Here is a 26341-nt window from a genome sequence, read left to right as displayed (position 1 = left end):
CTTCAGGATGTTGTTCAGCACAACACCCTGTGCTTCAGCACACCAAGATCTGCAGAACATCCTTGCTGTCACCAGTGATGTGCTACAAAACTTTAGCAAGTGACAAGGCTCCTTGGGATCTGGCTAAAGAAATTCAGACACAGGCCAAAAGTGGAAGGTGGCTCATGTGGAAAACAAGTTCTGCTGAGAGACACCAGCCTTCATTCTCCTCTTTTGGGGATAACACCCACTCAGAAAATTTGAGCAGTCCATAAAAGTGAAGCAAACTGAATTATGGCTGGAGGAGGTGGCAGAAATCTGTCTCAGAGGTGAGCACAGGCTGAGCTACAGCAGATGTCTGCTTAGACACCAGTTAGACAAAATTCTCTTTTGCCTCTTTCTTTACAAAACCACAGTCAGATAAACATCAAGATCTTTTGATGTTCCTGAAATATTGTGGGGTCTTGGCAAAAGACACAGTGAGATGTCTGGGACTTGTTTACCTGGTGCATTCATGTGGTAGTTCAACAGCATTTCTCAGATCAAAAGGAGAGGCTAGGCCTTTTATATTCTAAGTGCACAAGGTCTGAAACCCCCAGATCCCTTCATTTCTGTTTATTTAGCACTTCCTTTGTGCTGATTTTTCATTTCCATCTGAAAACCTTCACTTTTGGATTCGGGTGCTGTGATGTGAATCAGATGCTGTCAAGGAATAACAATCTGTCCTCTTAAAATGACAATGTATCCCTTGCTTTTAAAACAAGAATCGCTGGCATTGATATACTTCACAGTTACAATATTACTGCCTGCTGATCCCATTCCCCTTCAAACTGTCCCACTTCCCACTGTCCTTCTGGACAAATGAACACTTGCAGATTATAATTCTGTTTTCCTGTCTTTTGATAAATCCTCTCAGAGTCAACCAGGTAGCCACATGTATCATTGCAAGGAATGTTTTCTACCTCTTCTTTCCTTTCAAACCCTTATGCCCTGGAAAAATATCTCCATCCATCACTGCTGTTACATTTCAGAGCATCTTTCTCAGTTCTCTCTAGAGGCTGCAGGTTCCCACCAGCCCTTAGCCTGTCCGATGGCTCCACAGCCTTAAGAGTGGCAGCTCCTGTTGTTTCAAAGATGCTTTTACAGCAGAGGTAAAACAGGAAGAAGGAAGATGCTCACAGAAACTTCCAGATACTCCTTTCCCTAACAGCTTCCAAGCACTTAGGATCAAGCAGAGGCATCTGGAAGACACCTGTGCCTCCAAGCCCTTCAGAAACCCTGTGGAACATCTCTGGCTGAGCATTCTCACCACACCATGGGCACTGAGGGGTGAATGGATGCAGTGCTCCTCTAGCAGACATAAAGAACACATTGCACAGCTCCAGATCCTTTTGCCTTGGCCTGTTTATAAGAAAGGATGTCAGTGTCAGGCACTGCTCACTCAGCTGTGCTGTTCAGCACAGGGAAGGTGCTGGATCAGAAGCTGCTTATTTTTCCCCTCCTAAACCCCTGGTACTACCCCTCATGGAAACTTCAGCCCAGACTCTGAGCTGTTACAAATGGCTATAGCACCATCAAAGGTGTTTAAGCTGCTGTAAATCAGGAAGGATCTGGATCCTTTGCCTCTGGTGCATCCCTGCATGTGTCGTGACTTTCTAAGCAATAACTAAGAATAACATTTAGCCTCCCAGCCTGAATGCTGTGCAGAATATCAAAGTAATTCACCAGGAGTGCAACAACACGACTTTCTTCTGTCCTTCACGATCATAAAAATGTCCTCGCCTCCCACATCCAGGGAAACAGTGAAGTCACTTATCCCCTAAATTATACAGAAATCAACAGAAGCAGTGGAGTCCTTGTTTTACCTGATGTTCCACTTGAGAAGGAGCAGCGTGAGAGGCTCTGTCATGGCAACTGCTCGTCCCTTGCAGACGAGCTGTCTCCAGGCTCTCCGATTACATCTTTGCCGTTATAATTCACATCCTGCACTTATTAGTGATAAGGTCAATGGGAGCAATTACAATGGGAGCTGCTGAAAACTCTGTTGTTGCACATGCTCCCAACGACACTCACTGTGCTACAGAAACCAAAAATAACTTCCTGGTCTCCCAGAGCGGCATGGAAAATATTTCCCTGTATTTTCTAGGTTATGGATAACTTCCCTTCTTTAGGTTTGCAGTGGCTATTTCTCCAGGAGAGCCAAATACAAATCTCCCTTGGGGCATGTACCATTTTCCTCTGCCTTCTCCCTGGAGATCTCCATGTCCTCCTTATGAGGGCAAGAAGTCACTCTCCCTTACTTCTCTGACTCCTATTTACATGTACACAGCTTTAGCTCAGTATTTTTCCCTTTTTTCCAGCATCCTCAGAGTTATCCTCTTACTTTAAGGCTTTTAATACTTGTATGAAGTTGTGAGCTCTCAGTGCACACCCATGGCAGAGAGCAGTGACATCGCTTGTGTCCTCTGTTGTTCCTCTAAATGAAACACATGAAACCCCTGAAAGTCCCAGAGGCTCTTTTTGCCTTCCCTTGTAAAGAGAAGGAAGTGTTCCAGGAGCTGCATTTCTTCCCTAAGAGAAAACACATCTGCACTGCTGAGACAGCATGACAGCAATGGACCAGGAAAATTACTTCTGCTCAAGAGATCTAAATTTTCTGCTTCTTCCTACCACTTTCCCATTTCTTCCCATGCTGTCTGTCACTGCCTTCACCTGGGTCTGTCTGTAAGTGGCAAATGCAGAGACTGCCTCACTGCACTGGCTTAAAAGCTCATGAATTATTTCTGATGGTCTATAAATGTTATTTGTTTTTGACAAACAGTTGTAAATTACAGAACCACAGTGGATATTAGAGGAGACAGGAATGGAATATGAGAATCCAGCTGTGTTGAGAGTGAGAAAGGAGGTGTATCCAGGGACCTTTGTGAAGGTCAGGTCCTGCAGATAAGTCACTGTGCCATAAAAGCCATTAGCACAAATTGTTTTTCTAGGAGGAATCCAATTCCCTTTTCCCCATGTGTTTGAAAATACAACTCACACACACATGGGGTGACCCTAGAACTGCCATTGCAGTGACACCTGAAAACCTTAGAGGCCAGCAAGGCCCTGCTGTATGGTCCTATGGAGATGAGGTGAATCCTTGATCCAAGTAGGATAAACTGGCAAGGCAGAGAGGGCAGAGCAGGCACAGGCAGTGCTGGGCAGGGGAAGAAGGTATTCAAAGCCCCTTCACTCTAAATTTATTATTGCACTAGTCACAGAGAAAGATTCCTTTGCTGGGACTGATCTGTCTGACTGATTCCAGTCTCCCAAAAAAGCACATGAACTTCTGCAGTTTGAAGTATGCTAAAGGCTGTGACTTTCCCTGATCCAGATGCAAAAACCAGCTTTCTTGACAGCTACAGCTGTGGTAAATGACTTGTCAGAGCAAACATCTGTGTCTCATCTAACACATGGGGCAGCACAAAAAGGGATCAAGTTATTCTATAAAGAAACTCTATGGTCAGGCCAAGACAAGGAAGGCTTTAAGCTGGTCTGCACTGTCTGCAGTCTCCAGAACATTATTAAATGTGTGAGGATGTGCAAGGCCGGGAACAGGGATCCCATGGCCTTTCCTGACCTCACATGCTACATCCATTTAAGACACCGAGCATCACCCTGTGTAAGCAGGCAGCTGCTCAGGAGGACAGCCTGGATTATGTAGGAAGGGTTTAATCCTGCAGGAGTAGGGTCTCCTCTGAATGGTAAAATTCCCAGCAACCACTCAGATCCCCTCCAAGCCTATGGCCTCTCACCTTCTTCTTCTTGCTCACCTGAACCCAAGATCCCAAAACTTGGACTCTACTCTCCACCTCCTTGACCCTGTTCTCCGTGATTCCTGGTCCTTTTCAAGAACAGACATCCATCCATCCATCCATCCATCCATCCATCCATCCATCCATCCATCCATCCATCCATCCCATAAACCTCACCAGTCTTCTTTTTCTTTCATGCCTTCTACATATTCCATGGCCCAAACCTTGGGTGTTTCAGAGCCAGCCAACATAGGGAACAATTTGGTTTGCTCCTGTGTCTTATGGGATCAGATGTGACAGCAGTGAACACAACAGAAAAGCTCTTCACTGGACGAAATACAGGGAGACTGGAGTTCAGATCTGATGACTGGGAACCATTTCAAGTGTTAATCATTCTTTGTTGTTCTTTATCCAAGTTGAAGCTAAATCTTAATCTCCTTAATCCCACTATTTCCATGTGAAAGGTCTGCAGGCAATGTGGGAGATAAACTCATTTATTTCTCTTAGAAATTATGTCAAGGATGGGAAGATCCGCATAGGCAGGAATTTTTAGGTACAGTCCCCCAGGGTGTGAGAGCAGTGTTCTTTTTTCAAACCTGATTAATTCTGCATCAGCTGGGCACATTATAGACACCATTTTCCTGAAGTCTACAGTGTATTCCCTGGGCCACAGCTGCTGCTTCTGCCACTACTTGCTATTTGTGGAGTGATTGCATCTGACAAATAGCAATGGGGAGACATTCAGCAATGACTCAGAGGCAAAGGCAATTTCACATCCAATTTTATATCCAAGGACAGCTCTTCATTGGTTACAGAAATATGAATGGATGAGGCTTACTCCCACTGCAGCACACTCTTGGGATCTTGTCACATCCTAAGCCATGAGTATCCATCACCCCTCAGCATTTCTCTGCTCCAGGCACCGGGGGCAATGGCTATCAAGCCCTCAGCACATTTCTTGGGTTTCTCCCAGGCTGGTGACAGTGTGCTGGGTTTGGATGTACCTATTTATCCCTGAAGGACCTGCCAGTGATTGATCACTCCAACCTGAACTACCTTTGCAAGTTATCAGGATTTACTAACTGGCTTTTCTTTCTCAGTCTGGTGTCCTGAGATATTGCATGTAGCTGTGTTGGGATCTTGCTGATTTTTTCATCTAGTGGCCATCTTCACCTGCCATTTTTGCAGTCCTCTGCTGTTTGTCCCTTCTGGTGCTCCTACACTAATCTTCATCCAATTTCCGTTCTTGTCAGTCCCAGCATTTCTATTATAATTCCCCAACACACACAGAATCCCTTCTCCTGCTGACAGCATAACAACACCTTCAAGATGGGACAAGATGCTGCCACACAGGAATCTGCCCACACAGACCTCATCATCTGAGATATTTCAAACACAGTCCCAAGTTCCTGTGGGAAATACTGCACGATCAACAAATTCAGGCTACTGTTCTTCAAATCCCTTTGCTAGAAACAACTGTAAACTTTTAACCACTTAGTGTAATCAGCCAAGAAACACCCTGAGCCAAGGGCTGCATGCTCACACTGAGTTGTCCCTAGGGGGACATTGAGATTGGTGTGACTTTATCCCAGAGAAGGGTAAGACAAGAGTAACCTGCCTTCCTCCCTTTCAGCACCATTCCACAGAGCAGAAGCTCTCTCTGCCCCATCCTGGGGAGGTCTGTAACGTGCTCCATGTCCACCAGTTTCACAGCACATGGCACTGCTGGCCAATTTGTGGACTGGGAGCATGGTTAAAGGCATCCTTATGCTGTAGTGATGAATTATCCATAGGGAACAACCAGCCTGGCAGTACTGAGTGCTCAAGCTCCATCAGGGCACTGAGAATTGAGGCTATTTCCCTTCACATCCAGTCCTTTCTGCAGCACTGTTGAAAGCCCATTCAAGAAACCAAGCAGCAAGCGGCAGATGCCAGTAGTGCAGCTTGCAAGCTGCAACATTGTTGAGCTTCAGATACAATCCCAGAGCTGGGATAATCCCCCAACAATTAAAAATTGATCTGCAGTGCTCAGTTTCCAAAGCACCCACAGTATGATGACAGAACATCAGTCAGGGTGGGATATGGCCACAGAGGTGACTGTCCTGCACCTGCAGGACCCACCTGAGAGAAGCCTTGTCCCCTCTGTGGGTAAAGCTGCCACTGTTTCCACATCCCTGCTACCCCTGCACAGAGAATCATCGAATCACTGAATCATTTAGGTTGAATATTACATCTAACATCATTTACAGGCATTAACCCAGCACTGCCAAGCCCATCACTAAACCGTGTCCCTAAGTGCCACATCTACACATCTTTTAAATACTTCCAGGTATGATGACTCCATGACTTCCATGGGCAGCCTGTTCTGATGCCTGACCACCCTGATCAGACCACGTTGTTCAAAATGCCATCCAGCCTGGCCTTGAACACTTCCAGGAATGGGGCAGCCACAGCTTCTCTGGGCGACCTGTGCCAGGGCCTCACCACCCTCACAGTAAAAAATTTCTACCTAAGATATAATCTTTCATCTTGAAGCCATTCCCTCTTGTCCTATCACTGCCTTTGCCAAAAGTCCCACTTCAGCTCTCTTGTGGCCCCTTTGAGTACTGGCAGGCTGCTGTGAGGTCACCCTGGAGCCTTCTCAAGGCTGAAAAACCCCAATTCTCTCAGCCTGTCTTCCTATGAGAGGTACTGCACTCCTCTGAGCATCTTCATGGCCTCCTCTGGACTCACCACAACAGGTCCATACATTTCTAATGTTGGGGACACCAGGGATGGATGCAGCACTCCAGGTGGAATCTCACCAGAGCAGAGCACAGGACAGAAACCCCTCCCTCACCTGCTGCCCTCACTGCTTTTGTAGCTGCCTAGGACACAGTTAGATATCTGGGCTGCCAGTGCACACTGACAGCTCATATCCAGCCTCTCATCCACCAGCACCACCACCAAGGCTGCCCTCAATCCATCCTATGCCCAGTTTGTTTGGGAATGCCCCAATGGAAGTGCAGAACTGTGCACTTGACCTTGTTGAACTTCCTGAGTTCTCACAGTAATGGTAATTAACAGTAGATATTAACACGTCATTTTACTTCCATTGTTATTAATATTAATGATAGCAATTGTTATTCCTCTGTCAATTAGAAGAATAGTAGAGTTATTGCAGATATTATATCTGCTGTCATTGACCTCTAACCCTGAAGCACCTCAGAGTGCTCATCATGGGAGAGAACACCCTGTTCCAGGGTCCTCTAAGCCAGCCATGGTAGCCTGAGCCTCAAAGCACAAGAAGCTGCTTGGGGAGATGCTGGAGGGAGGTGAAGAAGTGGAGACATGAGACATGTCAGCACCCTGGCATGGTGAAAGGGTGCAAGTCGAGGAGCTGAGAGATCCAGAAGCATTCCCCATCTCCATCACAACCTTCCTGCATGATCTCCAAGGAGGTATTTGAAAAGCCATCAGAGACAGGAGGCAGATGCAGCTTACAGTGCTTAATTGCAGGTGTCTCCTTGTGTGTTAATGCCTGGTCTCACATTACAGCCACCAAGGAGCTCATCAGCACTGTCAGCACAGACTAATTAGCAATTCAACTGAGTGAATGTACAGCTAACCCATTTGCCTAAACATAAGCACCACATGTTATTTGAGATGCTGGAATATATCTCTGACTGAAACCTGCTGAATCTCTTCATGGTGCAGCTCCCCACCAGTTACACAGAGATATTACAGCTTGCTCCTCTACAGCTGAGTGTCCTGACATCCCACTCCCTGTGATAAGAGAAGCACAGAGCTCTGTTCTCAGCTGAGAGACATCAGTTACATTAGTAACAACACAAGAGTTTTGCTTTGTGGCAATGCCACAATGTCAGCACCTGATTAACTCCGTTTTGGGCTTCTATATGAATCTCACGTCTGCATGAAAATCTCAAGATCAGCCAAACACTACATCTATATTTTGAATATCTTTACATATTTCACCCCATCCTGGAAGCTCATAACATCTGTGAATGAGAAGACAAGCCCAGCTACATATGCTGACCACATCATTAACAATGATTCACTGTTCCAGTCAGGAACATTGCAGAAACCAGCATTGGTCCTGCTGGCCACCCTCTGCTCCCCAGGAGCAACACATGGCAAACGAAATTCCTTGTCCTTCCCCCAGGTGTGCCACAGCTTGTACCAGCTGTGTACCTTCCCATGTCCATTCCAACCTGAATTATCCTGTGATCACAGACTCCTGCAACAAAGCATGGATGCAGGATGTGAATGTTGCGCCCACCAGTGTGGCATCATGTCAGGAAGGGTTCTTTAAGGGGTAGTTTTCTTGTTGATTCTGGAATAACATCAGTTGTGCCATTTGTCCTTCTCTCATATCTCCTCTGTGCCAGGAGGCCTGGGGGGCTCTGCCTTGACAGCAGACCCAGGTTACCCTGGACAGACCTGGCTGTGGAAAGCCTGCCAAGGCAGCGTGGCTGGGGCACCCCTCCGCCTCCATCCAGCTCTGAGCAGCAGCACAGCGGGGCCAGAGCGTTGGTTTTGGCCCTCCTCCAGCAGGTCACTGACCTTCCTGCTTCTGAGCAGGGGTTTTGGCAACAAGACCCATGATCAGTATTTATTTGTGAGTCAGACAGATAAATAGCAGTTAAGCCATGTCCAGAGAAGAGCAACAGAGCTGAGGAAGGGTGTGGAGCATAAGTCTGGTGAAGAAAAGCTGAGGGAGCTGGGGGGGCTCAGTCTGGAGAAAAGGAGCTTCAGGGATGATCTTCCAGGTCTCTATAACTCACTGAAAGGAGGATGTGGCCTGGTGGGAGTGGGTCTCTTGTCCCAAGTAACATGTGGCAGGACAAGAGGAAATGACCTCAAGATGCACCAGGGCAGATTTCAGTTGGATATTATGCAAAATTTCCCCATGGAAGCAGTAGTCAGGCATCGGAACAGGCCACTAAGGGAAGTGGTGGATTCACCATCCCTGAAGGGATTCAAAGGAGGTGTAGATGCGGCACTTGGGGAAGTGATTTAGTGGTGGAGTTGGCAGTGCTGTGAATGGTTGGACTCAGTGATTTTAGAGATATTTTCCTACCTGACTCTGTGGATTCTATCTCAGCTGCCTTTCCTTACATCCTTCTTTATGCTGGTGACTTGGAGCCTAGGGCTATGGCTGCACAGCCAACCTGGATCCCCATCCCAGGAACTAACACTGGTGATGGTTGTTGGATGCAGTTTGTGATTTCCTCCTCCTGGCCCAGGGCCATGGGAAGGACTCTTTGTTACTCAGCACCCTGTTTAATCATTTACAGCAGGGCAAAGGTGGGACAGGCACGGTGTCCCCGTGCTCTCAGTGCCTGGGGAGGTGTCACACTGGAGGGCATCCCAGCCTGCCCATCCTGCTCCTGCAACCCCACACAAGGCTGACCCAGGGACTCCTCCCCTGCTGTGGCACAGCTCTCTGGGAAGGCTGAGTTATTTCAAAGGGGTTTCAAAACACTGTTTACTCCACATCCAGCCACAGATCTCCCAGGTAATGCCATTCTTTTGCTTCACACTATGTGCCTACTTGACCCACACCCAGTTCTTTGCCCTCCCCACCCTAGAAGAAATTAACTCCTTCCCACCCACGGCAAGATTCCCTTTCACCCGTAGGGAACCCTGGCCATTCCTGGTGACACAATCTCTGTCCACAATGCTGACATTCTCTCTGAGCCCCAAAATGTGCCAGTGGGCATCCCAGTACCTCCCTTGGGGTCAGGAGCATCTCTGCAGTTCCCTTCCCCACTGCCATGCATTGGGGATATTCACATTCCTGGGTGAGAGCCTTGCTCAAGGATCTCTGTGTGTGTCAATCCCTGAAACCTCCACTCACAGCCCCAGAGCCCCAGGTACTGAAAACACTGTGGGAACAAGAACATTGGTAAGACATAAACAAGCAGACTGTAAGAAGCCTGTGTGTCACTGATGGGAGGGCCTTGTTTCCAGAGAAACTGGGTGGATCTGCAAACCACTGAGAGCGGGATTGGGAAGGACATGAGGAGCTGATCTTGTCCTTCCCTCTGCCCCAAGGCAAGATCAAACATACCTGAGCCAGTCCTGAGAGCTCTTAGTTTAACCTGCCTTTGGAACATGCAGGCCCACAACATTTATTGCCTCCAGCTCTGACAAGTTCCTGCCTCAGTTTCCCTATCTGTAAAAAGGAGGAATGGTCAGAACTAGTGGATCCATTGCTGTGTTACTGGAGAGGAAAGAAGTGGGGAGAGAAACTTTTGGCTGGTGACTGATGATTCACAAACATCTGGTGAAAAGCAGTAAATAAGCCTGGACTATTGTGTACCTATGGGCTGGAACTGTGACCAGATTTCCAGAGGATAACAGGTATCTCCTTTTAACTTGTAGTAAGCCTTGTTTTTTTTAAATTTTTTTGGGCGTGGAGAAGTGTGGGAATCACAGAGCTGGACTTCCTAAGAAAGGTCAACATTTGCTAGATTAGGCCAGATTCAACTGCAGTCAGCAGAGTGGCAAGAGAATCATTATTTGTGTCCAGCACTGCAGGTACCTGACACTTGTGTGAGCAGATGATTCCAAGTACACCCAAAAGGGTGTTTTTTAAAGGGCAGTATTTTTATGGCATTTACAACCTCAAGATTTAAACTCTACTGCCTTGAAAGACGTCTTGAGCCTCCAAAACTGGTTATTGTGGGTCCAGGTCTCTGGTCAAGAAGAGTCTGAAGACAGGAGATGACAAAGGCTCCAGCATAGGCTGTGGGTATCAAAGTAATTTGGGTGCTGGGGCTCATGCAGAGACACAAGCCTATTTCAGCTGTCTGAAACCATGGATGGGCAGCACCTCTGCTGGAAAACATGAACAAAAGGAGGTTGAAAACCAGGCTTTTAACTACAGATGCTTTCCTGCACTATAACCCCATATAATGCATTGCAACAGCATTACAACATACATCCCAGAAACCTCCAATATGACAAAGGAGCAGGAAGAAAAAAATTAAGCCAAAAAGGGTTTTTTTCTCAAATTTGAACAATAGTTTTGGCACATGCCAGAGAAAACAGCTGAAGTTGATTTGGTGTCCTATATCTTATTATGTTCCTAATTTAGCTCTCAAGTCACTGCTTCAGCCAGTGACTTGATACACTAAACCTGTGTCATTAAATCATCTCACAGCTCTCTGGGGAACAGATAAGATTCAGGATGGCCTCTCAGCATTACTGTGCAATTTAGGTCTCTGTAATTCCCTTTAGCCAAGAAATATGATGAAAATGTATCTAGGAGACCAGTAATCAGCCATACAGCTTCTATTCTTGACAAATGCACAAGCCCAGCTTTCCACTGATAGTAACTGCTGAGAACCAGGACCTCATGATTTATCCAAGGCTCTTAAGAGCTTGATATCTGCTGTTCTACCAGCAAGGAAATGCAAAGTTTAAATATAAAACCTACCTTGAAAAGTTCTGTGCAATCCAATCAGCCTGTATATTTCTTGCAGATGATAGCACACTGATCCTGGAGTAATCCAATGTTTCATAAATGTCTCAGAAGATTAAGGCATCATTTTCTGCCCAAATGACAGAGGAGATTCACATGTCTGCAAAGTAAACACTGGCAACACTCTTGCATAAGAGCCAGCAATATTGTTAAAATTCTCCTTTGTGCTTCCTTACAAGGGCAATTACATAACCAGAAGCCTTCCATCTATCAAAATAAATCCTTTTCATTAAACAAGATGCTGTAGTGTAAATGCACAAACACACATCCATGGGAAGGAAGGGAAGGTGGCTGCATTGAATTGCATGACTGACCTGGAAAGAGGATTTTAACCCTGCAGTGACTCACCCCTGCTGGCTATTCTCTTTGGTTGATTTCTAGCTTTGACTCATGAATCATAGACCCCAACACTGTGCTTACAATCACACGTCCCGTTCTTTTTAACAGACAAGGGTTGTGCCTGCAAAGGAGAATGGGTCTGGCTGACAGACCTGCAGGTGCAGAACTGCCAAAGAAACCTCACTAGCTGCTTGCCAAAAAGGATCCTGCTCAGCCAAGCTCCCTTAGGGACTTGTAGTTCTGCTGCTCCCTCTGCCAGAGGCTCTCTTAGTTCCCAGTTTATCCTAAACTGCAATGAGATCTGCAAGTCACAACAATTTCTGTCTGAATCCTAAGGTGACAGCAGACAGGAGCAGGTGTCTGCACGTGGCCTTTCATCCAGATTCCACAGCATCCATGAAGAGACATTCCCAGGATGAGATGTCCTAGTCAAGCCTGTTTCCTTCTGACTATGGAGGGTGAATCTGTCACAATCTGCAGCACCTCTGCATCAGTTCTACAAACAGATACAGCAATGGGCAGCTTTGTCACCACCTCCTCTGGTACTACACGTAGCAGCTGGCCCAGGAAAAATCACATCAAGGGCCATATATGTGTCATGACTAACCATGTCCAGTTATAGAACCAGCAAATGTGCCAACTAACCTGGAATAAAAGATCCCTGCTGTCTGCTCCCCAACAAGAGACCTGGGAGATCCTGGGCTTGCTCCCTCACAGGAAAGCTGTGGGATCTCTTGCCCTCACTGGGGCTTCCCCTTGAGCTGGCAGCTCAGATTAGGATGGATATATTCTCCTCAAGGGAGAGAAGGCCAGGTTGTGCAGGGGCTCTGAGGATGCCCCTCAGGAACTGAGATGAGCCTCATGTCTCTTCTTCTTATTGCTATCCATGGAGCAGCTACAAGGGGAAAATTAGGGACAGAAAGGACTGGATTTAATACACATTATCTGCTCTGAGTCAGCTGAGGAGGGATGTAATTCACTGAAGTGCCTTCCCTCAGAGGCAGAAACTTTCCCGACTACTGATAATGAAATAGCAGGAAACTCTATTTTCCTGTTCAGACCTGGCAAGCACACAGCACGGAGGGAAGATTTTTGACAGAGGTCCTCTCAGAGAGCAGATAGTAACATGATAATTGGATGAAGGCAAATGGGAAGCAAGGAGAAGGAGGCCATGATGTCAAGGTCAAAGTCTGCAAGACAGGAGTCTTCCTTCCCTGGAAAGGAAGGGAAACAAGCACAAGGAAAAAGATATTAAACAAGGAATTAACTGGGACAGGGAGCTAGCGGCAGGACATGGGTGTCCCCAGAGAGTCCCCACCAGCAGCAGATACACAACAGACATACAACACAGCTGTGATCTGCTGGTGTGTCTGGGCCTCCTAAAGGCTTTTCCCTACAGAGCAAAAACAGGAAACCAGACAAGTTTATTTCTGAAAAGATCCCACCTCATATTTAGGCTCATCCACTTGTGATCTAAAAGTCCCACATTATCTTTCGCTGCCATTTCTGTGGCTTCAATTCAGGCCCCTTGGGTTTCAAGTCTAAAACAATGAAGTGTCATAAACTACAGAATGGTTCAGTTGAAAAGGAAAATGAATCTCGGCTTTTGAGGCTGCAGATGGATCTCCTGAGTGGCAAAAGGAGTTGATTTAATGAGCACAGAGATCAAGGCTGGAGGATACTGCTGTGGTTCTCCCTCCCATTACCAGCCAGACCCAGGCCACAAAGCCACCCTCCTGCAGTGACAATTTTTATGGTCTCTCAGCTCAAGTCCAGGTCCCAAATTGGAAAACTACAAGGGCAACAAGGTAAGGGAGAGGAACTCACAAACCCCTGCAAATCATTCACTGCAATGAACAAGCTCTCCTTGGAGAAGTGGATCAATGAAACTTGCTTTAAAGAGATTGAAAGGGTTTTTACAGAGAGATTTTGGGGGTTTTTAGAAACTTCTGCTCTGGGATAATATGTAGTGTCCTCATAGCATTGTATTTCCATTAGTGGAGGCACTGAAAGAGACTTTTCCTTTATCCAGCAATTAATATTTGCAAAAGTGATGGGAATTTTGATATCTACCATCATTGGCACTTCACTAGACTTGGCTGAAATGGGAAAGGATTCAAAGGTATGGAAGATGAAGCGGGAAAGGCACATCAAGAGAAAGCAAGGCAGTATTAGCTTCCTATCTCCAATATATCAGAAATCAACATCCTTAGCTACTTATTGCAGGAACTGGCCCCTGAAAGGTATGAAAAGATGGCTCAGTAATTTCAGAGGTTCAGGATGATTTTGCCACTTCTCATTAGCATTTTCAGGAAAAGCTGGGCAGCCAGTGGGAGGAGGAGAGCAAACACAAGGCAGATTGTCTGAGTAACTTTCACATACGTTCACGCAGGCGGCTGTGCACTGAATGCTCCCATTGAAAGCGTTTCAAAGCCAGGCACGAGATTGGTCGTAGGAAAAAAAGTTTTTGTTGGAAAGTATTAGCACTGGAACTAAATACTTGTTGTGCTCTGCTTGTGGCAAGGTTGCAGCTTATCTCCCCAGCAGCAAGAAAGTAACACAAGCCCTCCAGCAAAACAGCAAACAGCAGCAGGATTAATTAATAACACCCAAAAAGGAGACAGTGCAGGAACAAGCTTTTACTGCTGCACTCAGAGGCCAGACCTGCTCTAGGAAGCCACTTTCAAGCATTTGAGGATGAGACAAACAAAGACTTATAAGATCAATTAATCTTTGCAAAAAAACCCCCTGTGATAGGGATGGGTCCAGGCAAGGTCACACACAGGTTGTGTTGAGAACCAGGGCCACCATTCGTCCTCGGAGTCCCAGCCGGGTAAACACAATGCTTGGGACAGTAGAAATGTCAGAGCCTGCACCAGGCAGAAGAAAAAAATACAAGGAAAATTGCTGATACTGCAGCTGAGGGGATTGAAAAGCTGAACTGACTTAGAGCAGGTCACTTCCACAGTGCTTGGAACTGCCTTCAAATTATCCGGTCAAATGAGCGTTAGATAAGCAGAGTCCTTCTGGGCCTGCAGGGGAATTCAGACAAGAGGGTTATTCAGCAGCTGGGTGATGACTAAAACTTTCTGAGGCAGGTGGGGGATAAATCCCTTCTGTGACCAGAGACTCAGCTGGTGCTGGAGGGCAGGCTGGGAGGGTGCCCAAGGGAACCCGGGTGGCTGAGCTGGGGCAAGGTCAGGGTCCTTGTCTGTGTCTGTCCTGCCCCGGTTACCACATCCCTGAGCTCTTTGAGGAACTTTACTTCAAGAAGGGATTTTTTTTTCTCAGATTTGTATTTCTGTCAGGTTTCCTCAGTTGCCAGGAAATCCCCTTATGCAATTGCTGTGCATGACTGTAACTCTGCTCCTGACCAACAGTTGTTTACCTCACCAACGCAGGGCTCTCAGAAGTCCAAAGAAAGGTTTTTTCAACACGTGGTGGGCAAATGGTGAATGAGGAGAGCAAGGTGTTTGGGATCAAAGCATGTTTGAGCAAAGCATGGGATCACAGTCTCTCTGTCCCCTCCATAGCACCAGAGATGAGGACAAATCCCTGTCCCTGTAGAAAAGCCAGAGGATGCCCGCCCTCAGACACACCTCAGGTTGTAGAGATGGACAGGAGATGGAGAGTGTTCCCATCTGGTGGGGACCATCTCTGCCTGCCTGCAGCCAGGGCTGGGACTGCTTTGGGACCCTGGTGAGCACTCTGGGGCTTTGTGCAGAGGAGGGACCTGGAGAGGACCATATCTGCAGTCTGGCACAGGGATATCCTTGGAGATAGCCTGGCTGGAGACGGAGAGGGCTGAGAGATTGGAGTCTGGCTGCTGCCAGTGTGTCACTGCAGAGCTGGGCAAGCTGCCTGTTCCCTAATGCCTCCACTCCTGGCAGAAACTGGGATACAGCTCTGTCCCCACTCTGGGCTCTGAAATCAGCTGAAGGAGGCAGGGGTTGTGCAGGCCTGTCCCTGTGAGCCTTGTGAAGGGAAAGGGCACAATTTCTCTGCAGCCAGCAGGGTCACATACACAGCTGATAATTCAAAGTATATCAGTAAGGTCAATGAAGGGCACTGAAATTATTGCTCCCCCGTCTCTTTCCTCTCCTCTTGTCTAAACAAAGATCTTCTCTTTTGTATGCTATCTGATGAGAATGGAATAATTTTGGTCAGAAAGGTCCTCTGGGTGTCTCCAGTCCAGTCTCCTGCTCTGAGAAGGGTCATCTTCAAACTTTGGTCAGGATCTTACCCAGGTGACTTGTGGTTATTTCCAGGTGTGGAGATAGCACAGTGTCCTGTGTACCTGACCACTCTCCAAGTGGAAAAGGTTTCCTTTGCCATGCAGGGCTCCATAACAGAAATGTTCAGCCTGGAGGGAAGGTGGATGTTCTGTGTGGATGCACCAGAAAGAACAAATGGCAGGGAAGGGCTGCACAAGCAGCACATTCTGGTGGCACCTGGCAGAACAGGCCAGCAAGATCCCAGCACATCTCCATACACCACCTCAGGACACTCAGGAAAGGACACAAAGGCCAGTGAGTAGATCCTGGTGACTTTCAGACATGGGACAGGATGGAGAGGTTCAGCTGGTGACATCCCTTGTCCTCCATGGCTTTGCAGAGGGCCCTGGGCAGATGACTTGGCCTTGAGTGTTTGGTGCCAGACTGGTGGGTACACACAGCTGCTGTGGGCATGGAAGTCTGAATGCTGTAAGTGAAAACTTTTATTTTGATTTGGGTTTAAAATGTAATCAACTCCCAACAAATTCTTCCTGTTATTTGTCAAATATCTGCGTAAGCAGCAAGAAAAAGCTCCTGCACCTTTGGCAGCAAATCTTTAAGTATTTGCTGATAACTAACTTTCTCCACTCCATTTCATGTGTCTCCTCTGCTCTGCCTGATAAATTGGCTCCCACATCTCCATCTCTGCTGAGCGAAAACTGATTAGGAGCAAACATAAGAGAAACAAACAATAGAAGATTCCTGCCAGTTTGGAGATGAAAGGGTGCTTTTAAATCATTAAGAAAATAATTGAGGAGAGTTTTCTTCCTCCAAAGCAGGAGCCTAGATCAGCTTTTAATTATTTCCTCACCCCTACAGCCCCCTTGGGAAGTTATTTCTCCAGCTGGTTGAGCTCATTGAGGCCCAGAAGCAAGAGCAGGAGCTGCAAGACAGGATGTCTGGGCTCCCCTCTGGTTCTGTCCCTGACCTGCTGTGGGGAAACAGCTCAGCCCTGCTCCTGATGGGCTGAGCCTGCCCGAGGGGTGGGTTTGTGCAGCATTTGTCATTTGCCACTGCAGCTGTGGTTTCACTGCCTGACCACTATGGTGCTGTACTGCTTCCCTGTCTTCTGCGAGTGTCAGGAAGATCAGCTGGTGTTTGCTCAGCACTGGACAGATGCAAGGAGAGGGGGGAGGTTCTCTGCCAGCTCTTCCTTCTCACTGAGCACATGCAATTCTCTCTGTTTTCAAGGCCTGTCAGGATCCCTGTGCTTGCCTTTGCCTCCTGCCTTCCTGTGGCCCTTGCAGAGCAAGGTCCCAGAGCAGAGCATCTCTACCCAGCATGACAGGAGCCTTGCATGGGAAAAATCAAGGCTCTTAAAAGGCTTTTATTCTCTTTCACATCTTATTTTTGTGTCATCATAGAATGGTTTAGGTAGGAAGAGACCTTCACCATCATCTTGCTCTAAGTCCCCTGCCATAGGCAGGGACACTTTCCACTAGACCAGGTTGCTCAGGGCTCCATCCAGCCTGGCCTTGAACACCTCCAGGGATGGGGAAGTCACAGCTTTGCTGGGCAACCTCTGCTAGTGCCTCACAGCCTCACAGTAAAGAATTTTTTCCTAACATCTCATCTAAATCTGCCCTCTGTCAGTTTGAAGACATTGCCCCTTGTCCTATCACTTGAGGACCCTTGTCAGAACTCCCTCTGCAGCTCTCCTGTAGCCCTTTTAGGTCCTGGCAGGGCCTCCAAGGTTTCCTCAGAGCCCCAGTTTGTCTTTTCCAGGTGGAACAACCCCAGAGGTTCTCCATCCCTCAGAGCATGGCCAAAACTCCACTCTAGACAAGCTGAGAAACATCTACAAAGCTGACTTGGCCATCAGCTCTGGGGTATAAAATGTTCCCCTGCCAGTTCTTCCCTCTGTGCCTTCCTCAGCTCTCCATGCTAATGCACAATTCCCTTTGTCTGAGGGAACAGCAGCACAATTCCCATTGTCTGAGACACTGTCAGGAGGAACTGAAAGTGGTGACACAGCCCCACAGGTGACACACACCCCAGTGCCACCACACCAGGGTGCAGAGCAGCCTGGCTGCCTGGCTCTGAGCACACTCTGCAATGCAGGTGCCTTCCTCCCAAGGCTGACCAGCCAAGAGCTGCACCAGCTCAACAGCACAAAGCCAAGGCACAACCTGCCTCTGGCAGGGACATCCCATTTGTCTCATCTGTGGTCCTGCTGGCTTGTCATCCCCATGCTGAGCACTGCCTGCAGTCATTGGGCATCTCCTGATGCCTGCAGGTCTGGTCTGACCTGGCAGAGTCTGCACCAGGGCTGCTGTGTCCCACAGATCACTTCTGCTGTGGGCACAGGTCAGGGTGTGGGAAGGACAGACAGACCATGTGCAGCCAGGCTGGTCAATCCCACAGCCCCTGGGGTATGTCAGGAGCTCTGGTTTTGGGGCCATGCCCCATTCTTGGCAGACCTTCCCCTCCCAGCACCTCCTGATCTCCCCAGCTGATGCCCTTCCATGTTTCCTTTGCTCCACCCTTTCTCCAGCCCCAGAACTGAAGTGAATACATGTGCTCTGCTCTGCTCCACTCTGCAGAGAGCTGTGGCCATTTCTCCAAGCCAGGAGTGCCATGGGGACAAACCCTGTGCTTTTAATGAGCCCCATGGGGAATAACCATGGAGAGTGCAGAAAAACAGCAGCCAAGCAGCACCACAGCCCTGCACAACTGAACTACTGTTTGAGGAATGAAGAAATCCCATTTTCTGTGACCCTGCATTTGCCCTGCTCCACTCCCTCTTTGCTGCCTGAAGCTTAGACACTGCCATGATTCATCCCCAGCAATAAGAGGCAGGTTAGCTCTGAGTTCCTTCCGATCCCTCACACAGCCTGGTGCCTGCAAAATCCCACATTGCCACCAGCTGAACCAGCTGCTGCTGAGTGCTGAGCCAGGCTCTGAGGCTCCTCTGTGTTGCAGATCAGCAGGGCTGTGGGGCAGGGATACAAAACCAGCAGCATTGCTTCAGAAGAGCAACACATATCTGGCTGCAGTGGGGAAAAGGGGATGAATAACTGGACTTGCTTCCAGCTAAAGGCTGACTTCACTGAAGAGCATTTGATTTCATGCCAACCCCAGAGACAGCAGATCTTGAGCGGGAAAAAAGCAATCCAACACCAAAAGTTCAAAGCGAAGCATTCCTGTACTTGGAGGGAGGTTTCATGAGGCCTTGACTCACAGGATTTTTTTAAACCTTAACCTTAGCATAACCAAAAGGAGGGCAGGAATCTCAGCAGTTGAGGGGACCTTCATGTGGCCAAACAATTCTGAAAGCTTTCTGTCAAGGAGGATTCTCAGGTCACCAAGCCATGAGCAATCTCTTCCCACGCTGGAGCCTCTGCTGGGGCAAGGCTTCTGCTGCTGCCATACTTCCCAGCTTCAACGGAGGACAGCAGTCTGAGGCATCAAGGAGAATTTATGCATCCATCTCCTTGCCCTCCACCTTCTGGTCATGCTTCTGATTAAGCATTGTCTCCTTAAAGCCCAGGTTTCTCTCACTAAGCACCTCTCTGGTGCTCTGCTCTTCATGTGCACATCCCAGTGCCAAGGGAGCAGCTTGGGAAGGGGGGCAGCAAACACAGGGGTGGGCAGGAGCCCTGCATGCATTTCTTGCAGGGAGACAAGTGTGTTGCAGGCAGAGACATTGCACATCCACATGTTTCACTCAAATGTGTGAAAATCCACACATTTTCACTGACTTTCACTGTGTGAGGTCAGTGCAAAGACAAGGCATGAGGATGGCTCCCTCAAAGTCAAAGTCTCCCCAAATCTGTGTGCACAGGAAGCACAGATTTTGTAAGCAATGCTGCAGAGCACCTCCTGGCCGTGTAACACTCACAAAGCTTCTCACGACTCTGTCTAAGAGGGACCAGTGACCAGCATCTGGTTCAGAGTCACAGGGTTTAGGGCACATGGAATGAACAGTGCTCAGCAATCCGCCTTCTTGCAAAACCCAGCACTGACCACTTCTGCCAAGCCCACAATTTCCTTTTGAGCAATCATTTTGCTGTGTTGATTTGGAGATTTCCAGCAATGGAGAACCTACTGAGCACCAGCTACCACAGGTGGCTGTTCACAGCGGTCTGCAGCCTCCACCAGTCAAAGCCAGGAGGGGATCAGACTGACTGAACACATCTGGCCTCTGCTCCACATCACTGGATTTGGTTTGGTTTTCCAAGTGGGACTGAAGTGTTTGTTCACCCTTTGGAAAGTCTTTACATCCACCTCATCCAGGTCAGCTCCTTCTTTTCTGAACTTCATTGCTACTTTGGGCACAGCTGTGTCTCATCATCCACAGTGGCCAAGAACAGCTGTGCTCTGTTCCCTGCTCTGATGCCCCTGATTCCCCTCAGGGCCACATTACAGGAGATTTTCTTAGATCTTCAAAAACCAAGAGCCACATCAGGGCCAGGAAAGGCCAAATCAACATCTGCTGGACAAGTTTCTCTCAAATCACAGTGAGGGTGCAGGACAGACACACAGGACCTGTGGATCTGGGTGTACTTTTATTAAGACTCCACATCATGTGCTCTTATAGTCTCCACTGACCCCCAGCACATTTTTGGTGATCCTGGCAGTGCCAGCAGCCTGGGATCTCAGTTCCAGTCATTCTGCCTTCCTGCAGGCCTGTGGGTAGAGGCAGGTAATCTGTCCCCAGATCATCCTTTCAGCGAGAGGCTGCTTTAAGCCTGGGGACAGCCACTTTCATGGCATTTGTGTCCAGTGTGCAACTTGTTCTCCCCAGGAGCGTCAGATCCCTGGAGACACTCTGGGCAAGGGAGGTGCCCCATGGTGGAGATGTAGGGAGTGTGGAAAGCCAGGATATGCCTTGTCCTCAAGTCAAACCCCAGACAAGCAGGTTGTTGAATCCCTCTGAAAACCCACCACAAGCACTGACAAACCCAAACCCCTTGTATGATCTCAGTGACCAACAAACTGCTGAGCTCACCCTCATCCCCATCTCGGACATCCTGTGGCCACTCCATCTCTGCTCTGGTTTTCTGACTGAAGTCAAACCTTCTCCCCAGCTTTCTGTGCCAGCAGAGAAGTCATTCTGTGCCTTTCAGCTGCCGATTTCACAGGAATCTTTGATTTGCCAGCACCTGCCGGATGGGACACGGCAGGATCCCCGAGCAGCGCAAGAGCCGCAGGGATGATCCGCGCAATGCCTGAGCTGCAGCCGAATCTGGAGGAGAGCGCTCGCCTGTGAGATCTGACACGCTCACAACAATCCCAGCTGGCTGGCACACACACCAAGCCCAAAACACCCCAGGCCACCCCCCTCCCACCCTTCTGATACCATCACACCCCTCAGCAGTTAATTAAAAAAGGATTAAAGCAAGGCTGTAAGGACGTGGGCGATGCTGAGGTCAAGGGGTGCCTTGCAAAGCTACGCCAAGCCCCGCAGCTGGTGCTGGGACAGGGGCTGCCTGCTGGTGACTTCAGCTTCTCCAAGAATAAGGCAGGTCTAATCCAAGAACCAGGCAACCTAGCCAGGCTGCTTGCCTGTGGCGGTGCTGCTCTGTACAGAGAGTGCAGGGCAAGGATTGGGATCAGGGATGTGGGAGCCTGCAGGGTAAGACAGCAAGCAGTTATGGCTTGTTTGCCAATGCTTCCATGCTGTCCTGCTGGCCCTTCCAGAGCTCATACCTTTATCCCACATGAGCCACGTGCACCCATCCCAACCCTGGCAGTGAGGTTCATCTCATGCAAGCAGCTCTGTCACAACAGTACAGGCTGTTCCTACCCGCTCCCTGTTTCCGAAAATATTAATGTTTCACCAGGGCAGCGCTCAGAGGTTTTTTCCAGCCACAGTGATGCCAGGTACATAGGTCCTTCCCACATCCAGCCTCACTGAAAGCCCTGGGAATACATGTGTGGATGAGGCACAGTGCCAAAGAGTCTCTCAACTTATCTGGCTGAGATACCATGGTCATGGGTGGCTGGAAGTCACCTCTGCATCGGGATTAACCCTGGGGTTAAAGCTTCAGTATCAGTGAGTTACACCTTCAAGGGGGGACCTTTTTTCCAAAGGCGGTGGAAAACACCCTGGAAAACACTCTGAGGACACTCCTCTGCTGTTCAAAGGTCTTTGGGAGCAGACTCCATGACATACCTGGGAAGCTCCCACATGGAGAGAAGCAGAGGACAAAGATTAGCAAGGTAGGGGCAAATAGAGAGACTGTGGAAAATGCTATTTGCTGGCACAGAAACAAGGCAACAGATCCAGGTCTGAAACTCAGCCCTGAGTGACAGGACATGTTGTATGGTGGCAGCAGAAGAGATGTCTCAGGCTGGTGATGGACTGCACCAACATTCCTGATGGGAACCCTCTCAGCTTGTAATCCCTGCATGGAGAACTGTCCCTGCAGGATACAAGCTGGCTCCTCAGCAGCAGATCCATGTCCTAACCAAGCCTATAACATGGGGCCAGTCCCTGCAGGGAAGTCAGGTGAGTCCATGGCACATTTAGTGCTCCCCACTTCACCCAAACCACTCTCACGTCCCCCCAATGCATTTTGATTCAGCCCCAAAGCCATCTCTTTCAGAGTGACTTGGCCAAAACAAGCCTGAAGAGCTCAATAAAGTTCTTCATTGTCCTTTACCTCTTTCTATGAAACCACTGCCTTCCCCTCCATCACCTAAGGGACTCCTACTCCCTAGAGCTGGCTGCTCCATGCAGGACCTGACCATTTTTTTACATCCTAAGTGCTCCCAGTCACAGAATCACAGAATGGTTTGGGTGGGAAGGGACCTTCAAGATCATCTCATTCCAACCCCGTGCCATGGTCAGGGGCACCTTCCACTAGACCAGGTTGCTCATGGCTCCACCAGTCAGGCCTGGAACACTTCCAGGGATGGGGCAGCCACAGTTTCTCTGGACAACCTGTGTGAGTCCCAGTGACCTCAGCAATTGCTGCTGTCCCCTAACCAACCCATCCTACTGTCACCCAGCCTTGAAAATTTCCTCCCTCATTACCTTGCACTTGCCAGAGAAGGCTGATTCATCCACTCTCTGCCTCAGGCATCCCACTCAGCCACTGATGATTGAGTTACTTAACAATTAAGCAGAGCCTTAAATCTTTGCAGCACTTAACATGTATTGACTAATTAATCCAAGCCTTAGCTGAGGTAGGTTAGTTCAGTCTTGTGTGTAGCTTCCAAACATGCCCATAGCCGCCTCACTGGTCAAAGGCAGAAGCTGCTCTGCAGAGATGATGGGAGGTCCATCATCCCCACTGCCCATCCTGCAAAGAGGGACCCATGTAGCACTGCCCTTCTGTGCTATGACTTCAGAGATTACTGGGCCCAGGGATCCATGTCTCCAGGACTCCTGCCAAGCTTATCCTCAAAAGGCCTTTTCTCCTGCACCTTCTCTGGCCCTCCATGATTGCTTCATTGCCTGCTCTCCCGCCCAGTGGGCTCTGAGCACATCCACCAGCTGAAGCCAGCTTGCTTGGACAAGCACCAAGTAGCCTGAGGCTCTGCCAGACCTGGAGTGCAGGTGGGATAAACCTTCCCCTGGGGCCTGGCTGGCAGCCATCCATGAGTTCTGCTGATGCAGGAGAACAAACCTGGCCTTGGGAGGTGACAGGTGAGCACAGCACCCTACCCTGCTGCATCCTGCTGAAGGGACACCAGGGGAGCCAGGCTTCCCCTCAGCCTGTTCACAGGGACTGTCTCAGGCACATCAAACCCCACATTCCAGCCCTAGGCCAGGTGTGGGAGGCAGGGAGCCCATTCCCAGCACGGATGAGCTGCACAGGAACTTTGTGCAGATGAGTGGGATGGGAGGTGCAGGGACACACCCTGGGTTATGCAGAGAGTCCGTGGCACAGGTCAGTGCCTCAGTGGCTCCTGGCACTGGGCTTTGGGAGAGAGAAAGGGATGGGGGTTGGCAATAGCTAAAGCCAGGGAGTTGGGGACATGAGCTGGGCTCCCAGCCACACAAGCCTTGGGGCCTGATCCTAACTAAATTATCTCATTTTCCTCCAGTGCAGTCACTCTAGTTCCAAGACTAAAGGAAAATGCCATATTCCTTGTGCACCACAGATTCCCAACTATTAGCTAAGACCAAGGCAGACATCAAAACTCTTGCCATGCCATAAGCCTCTTGCACTGGAGCACAGGATCCCCCCAGCACAACAATAGAGACCCAGAGATACAAGATTCTCTTTGACATAACACTGACACCAAAATGTTTCAGCCCACCTGAGTCCTCTGAGCATCTCTTGCCCTTTTCCTGCCTCTCTGTCACCCCAGGGCTTCAGCTCAGTGATATCCCCAGCCTGACAGGCAGGTGATGAGCCTTGAGAGATGCTTGATGTGAAGGACACGGCAGAAGAAAGGGACTTCGTCAACCTGGGGAGTCATGGAGCAGCCAGGTGGAAGAGATTTTAATCCAAACAACCTCACACAGGAAAGCCGGGACCAGCAGAGTCTGGATTTGCACAGCTCATGTGGAGCTGTAACAGCAAGGTGCTGGATTGAGTCAAAAGGCATCAGCCTGCAGGTTATAAAGGCATCTCTGCTGCTTGTAAGGGTGCCCTTCACATGCCCTCCACCTCCTGTGGCTAAGGATGGGTTCCTGCCTACCCCATGGATATCACCACCATTTGCTTGCTTTTTAACACATCTAACACCAAATGCAGAGGAGAAACTCCTCTCCCCATGAAATTCACCCCAGAAAATCCTGAGTAGTAAAGCAGAGCAACTTGTGGACCAACACTTTTCCTCTGGGTCTCAAACCATCACATATATTTATTTTTTTTTCCTTGACTGAATATGTGCTGATCTCATTCATCCTGGGAAAAGCACGGGGTGTTCTCATCCCGGCTATACCTGGCAAGCTGCACACACTGTGACAGAGGGAGAGAACTTCTGATCAGGCTCTGCAGTGGCTGCTGCCCAGCTTCTTGTGGCTCTTTCCTGGAGCGGGAGGCCGGCTTCTTCACCTGGCATTCCTGGGAGAGATGAAGGGTAAGTCAGCAAATCAGCTTCATGCACTGCAGACATCCTCTGCTTTCAGCCATAGCAGAATTAGCTCAGGTCGGGATTTGCTGGTAACTGGGCAGAAAAACATCAACAGGGCTTTTTCCCTCTTCCCCACTCCTTTGGAGGGAAAAGGCAAGAAAATGTTTTTAACATGCTGCGTGCAGGCAGGTTGCGGGAGCCGTGGTCCCCGGCATAGCTCAGCAAGCCCTGCCGGGGAAATCAACAGGGAACGTTGCTGATGCTATTTTAGACACCGGCAGAAAACGCCAGATAGCAACACCGAGTTCGACGGGGCTGCGCGAACCCGGAGCGGCGGCGGCGGCGGCGGCACGGAGCGCAGGGACCGCCGTGTGGGCTGTCAGCCGGTTTGGTGATGAGCTCGCTAACCACGACGCTGCTTTGACATGTCAGCTGGCGAGCCGGGATGCCTCGGTGTCATGCAGGCAGCTCGGTCTGAGCCCTGCGGAGAGCAGCTCCGATCCGCCGGCCGGGGTTAGCAATGAGCCGCAGTTAAGCTGCTGCAAGGGATCCGCGCTGCCGCCAACGTGAGTGCTCCGCGCAGGTGGAAGATGCATGCCGGGCTCCAAGGGGGGATGCAGCTCGGGCCGGGGCACTGCCGGCTCCATCGGGAGCCCCCTGGCTTGCTTGCCTGGGAGAGGATGGAAAGAGGGCGTCTTAAGGGATTGCTGCAGCCAGAGGTGCTGCTGAAGGCAGAGTGTGAGATTAAAGGCGGTATCTGAGCATAAAGATACCGCAACCTGATTTAGGAATAATGAATATAGCAAGGCTGGTTATGTCCCCTTTGTAAATCGGGCTGTTTGGAGCAAAAAAGAGCAATTATGTGGATTCTGCTGCAGCTCATTGTGGTTGGGTTAATTTGGGAAAAGGATGCTTGCTGGCAGCCTGGCAGAGGGGTTAAAATGCACAATTATCAGACCAGGCTGCTGTTTTGAAATGGTACAATAATCCCAAGGCAGGAAAATATTGTTTGGTGTGATTTATCTTCTGAGATAGTCAGGAGCAGGAAGACCTTAGCTTAGAGGGCTACTCTTAATAACATTTTTTAAAAAATATTTTCAAAGACAGACCCTGCTTTGCAAAGCCCTGACACCACAATGACAGGCACTGCTGATACCAGCTGTCCTGCCTGCCATCTGAATGCCAGGCCTTCCCAGAAACGCTGCTTGTGAAAGATCCATCACAGGGAAGTTTTTACCACCCCAGTTTTGTGTGTGAGTGTGAAAGCACATCTGTGTTTGGGGAGAAGAGACGTGAACTGCTCCCTGTACCCCAAACCTGGCTGTGCAGCCAAGGAATTTCTGTAGCTGTGATGATGAGTGTTAGGCAGGGCTGTGCTTTTAAAAGGACAGCCTGGCAGGGTTTAACATGGGGATCCCTCCTGGAGCTTTCAGCACTCATGGTCTTGGGCGTCTCATGGATAAAACTGGTGCCTGTTCCTCAAAAGCTGG

At 49.0% G+C, this 26341-nt stretch overlaps 1 protein-coding gene and 1 long non-coding RNA gene across 5 annotated transcripts in view; one reads left to right on the top strand and one right to left on the bottom strand.

The window, feature by feature from the left end:
* The window catches only part of LOC106629246 (uncharacterized), a 37822-nt gene extending 26215 nt beyond the window's left edge, over window positions 1–11607 (bottom strand). For both annotated transcript variants that reach the window (XR_003379037.2, XR_001332459.3), the window contains exon 1: window positions 11218–11607. This is a non-coding gene — a long non-coding RNA (uncharacterized LOC106629246). The remainder of the gene's footprint in view (window positions 1–11217) is intronic.
* Window positions 11608–24435: 12828 nt separating this feature from the next.
* The window catches only part of SLC45A4 (solute carrier family 45 member 4), an 85791-nt gene continuing 83885 nt past the window's right edge, over window positions 24436–26341 (top strand). For 2 of the 3 annotated variants that reach the window (XR_012583579.1, XM_005479637.4), the window contains exon 1: window positions 24436–24857. The gene's annotated coding sequence lies outside the window, so the exon portion shown is untranslated. Of the gene's footprint in view, window positions 24858–24893; window positions 25418–26341 lie in introns of those variants that run through there. The other variant, XM_005479636.4, reaches the window with a different exon arrangement.

Source organism: Zonotrichia albicollis, chromosome 1 (genome assembly GCF_047830755.1).
Source record: "Zonotrichia albicollis isolate bZonAlb1 chromosome 1, bZonAlb1.hap1, whole genome shotgun sequence".
Lineage (NCBI taxonomy): Eukaryota > Metazoa > Chordata > Aves > Passeriformes > Passerellidae > Zonotrichia > Zonotrichia albicollis.
This window is presented reverse-complemented; position numbering and strand designations above follow the sequence as displayed.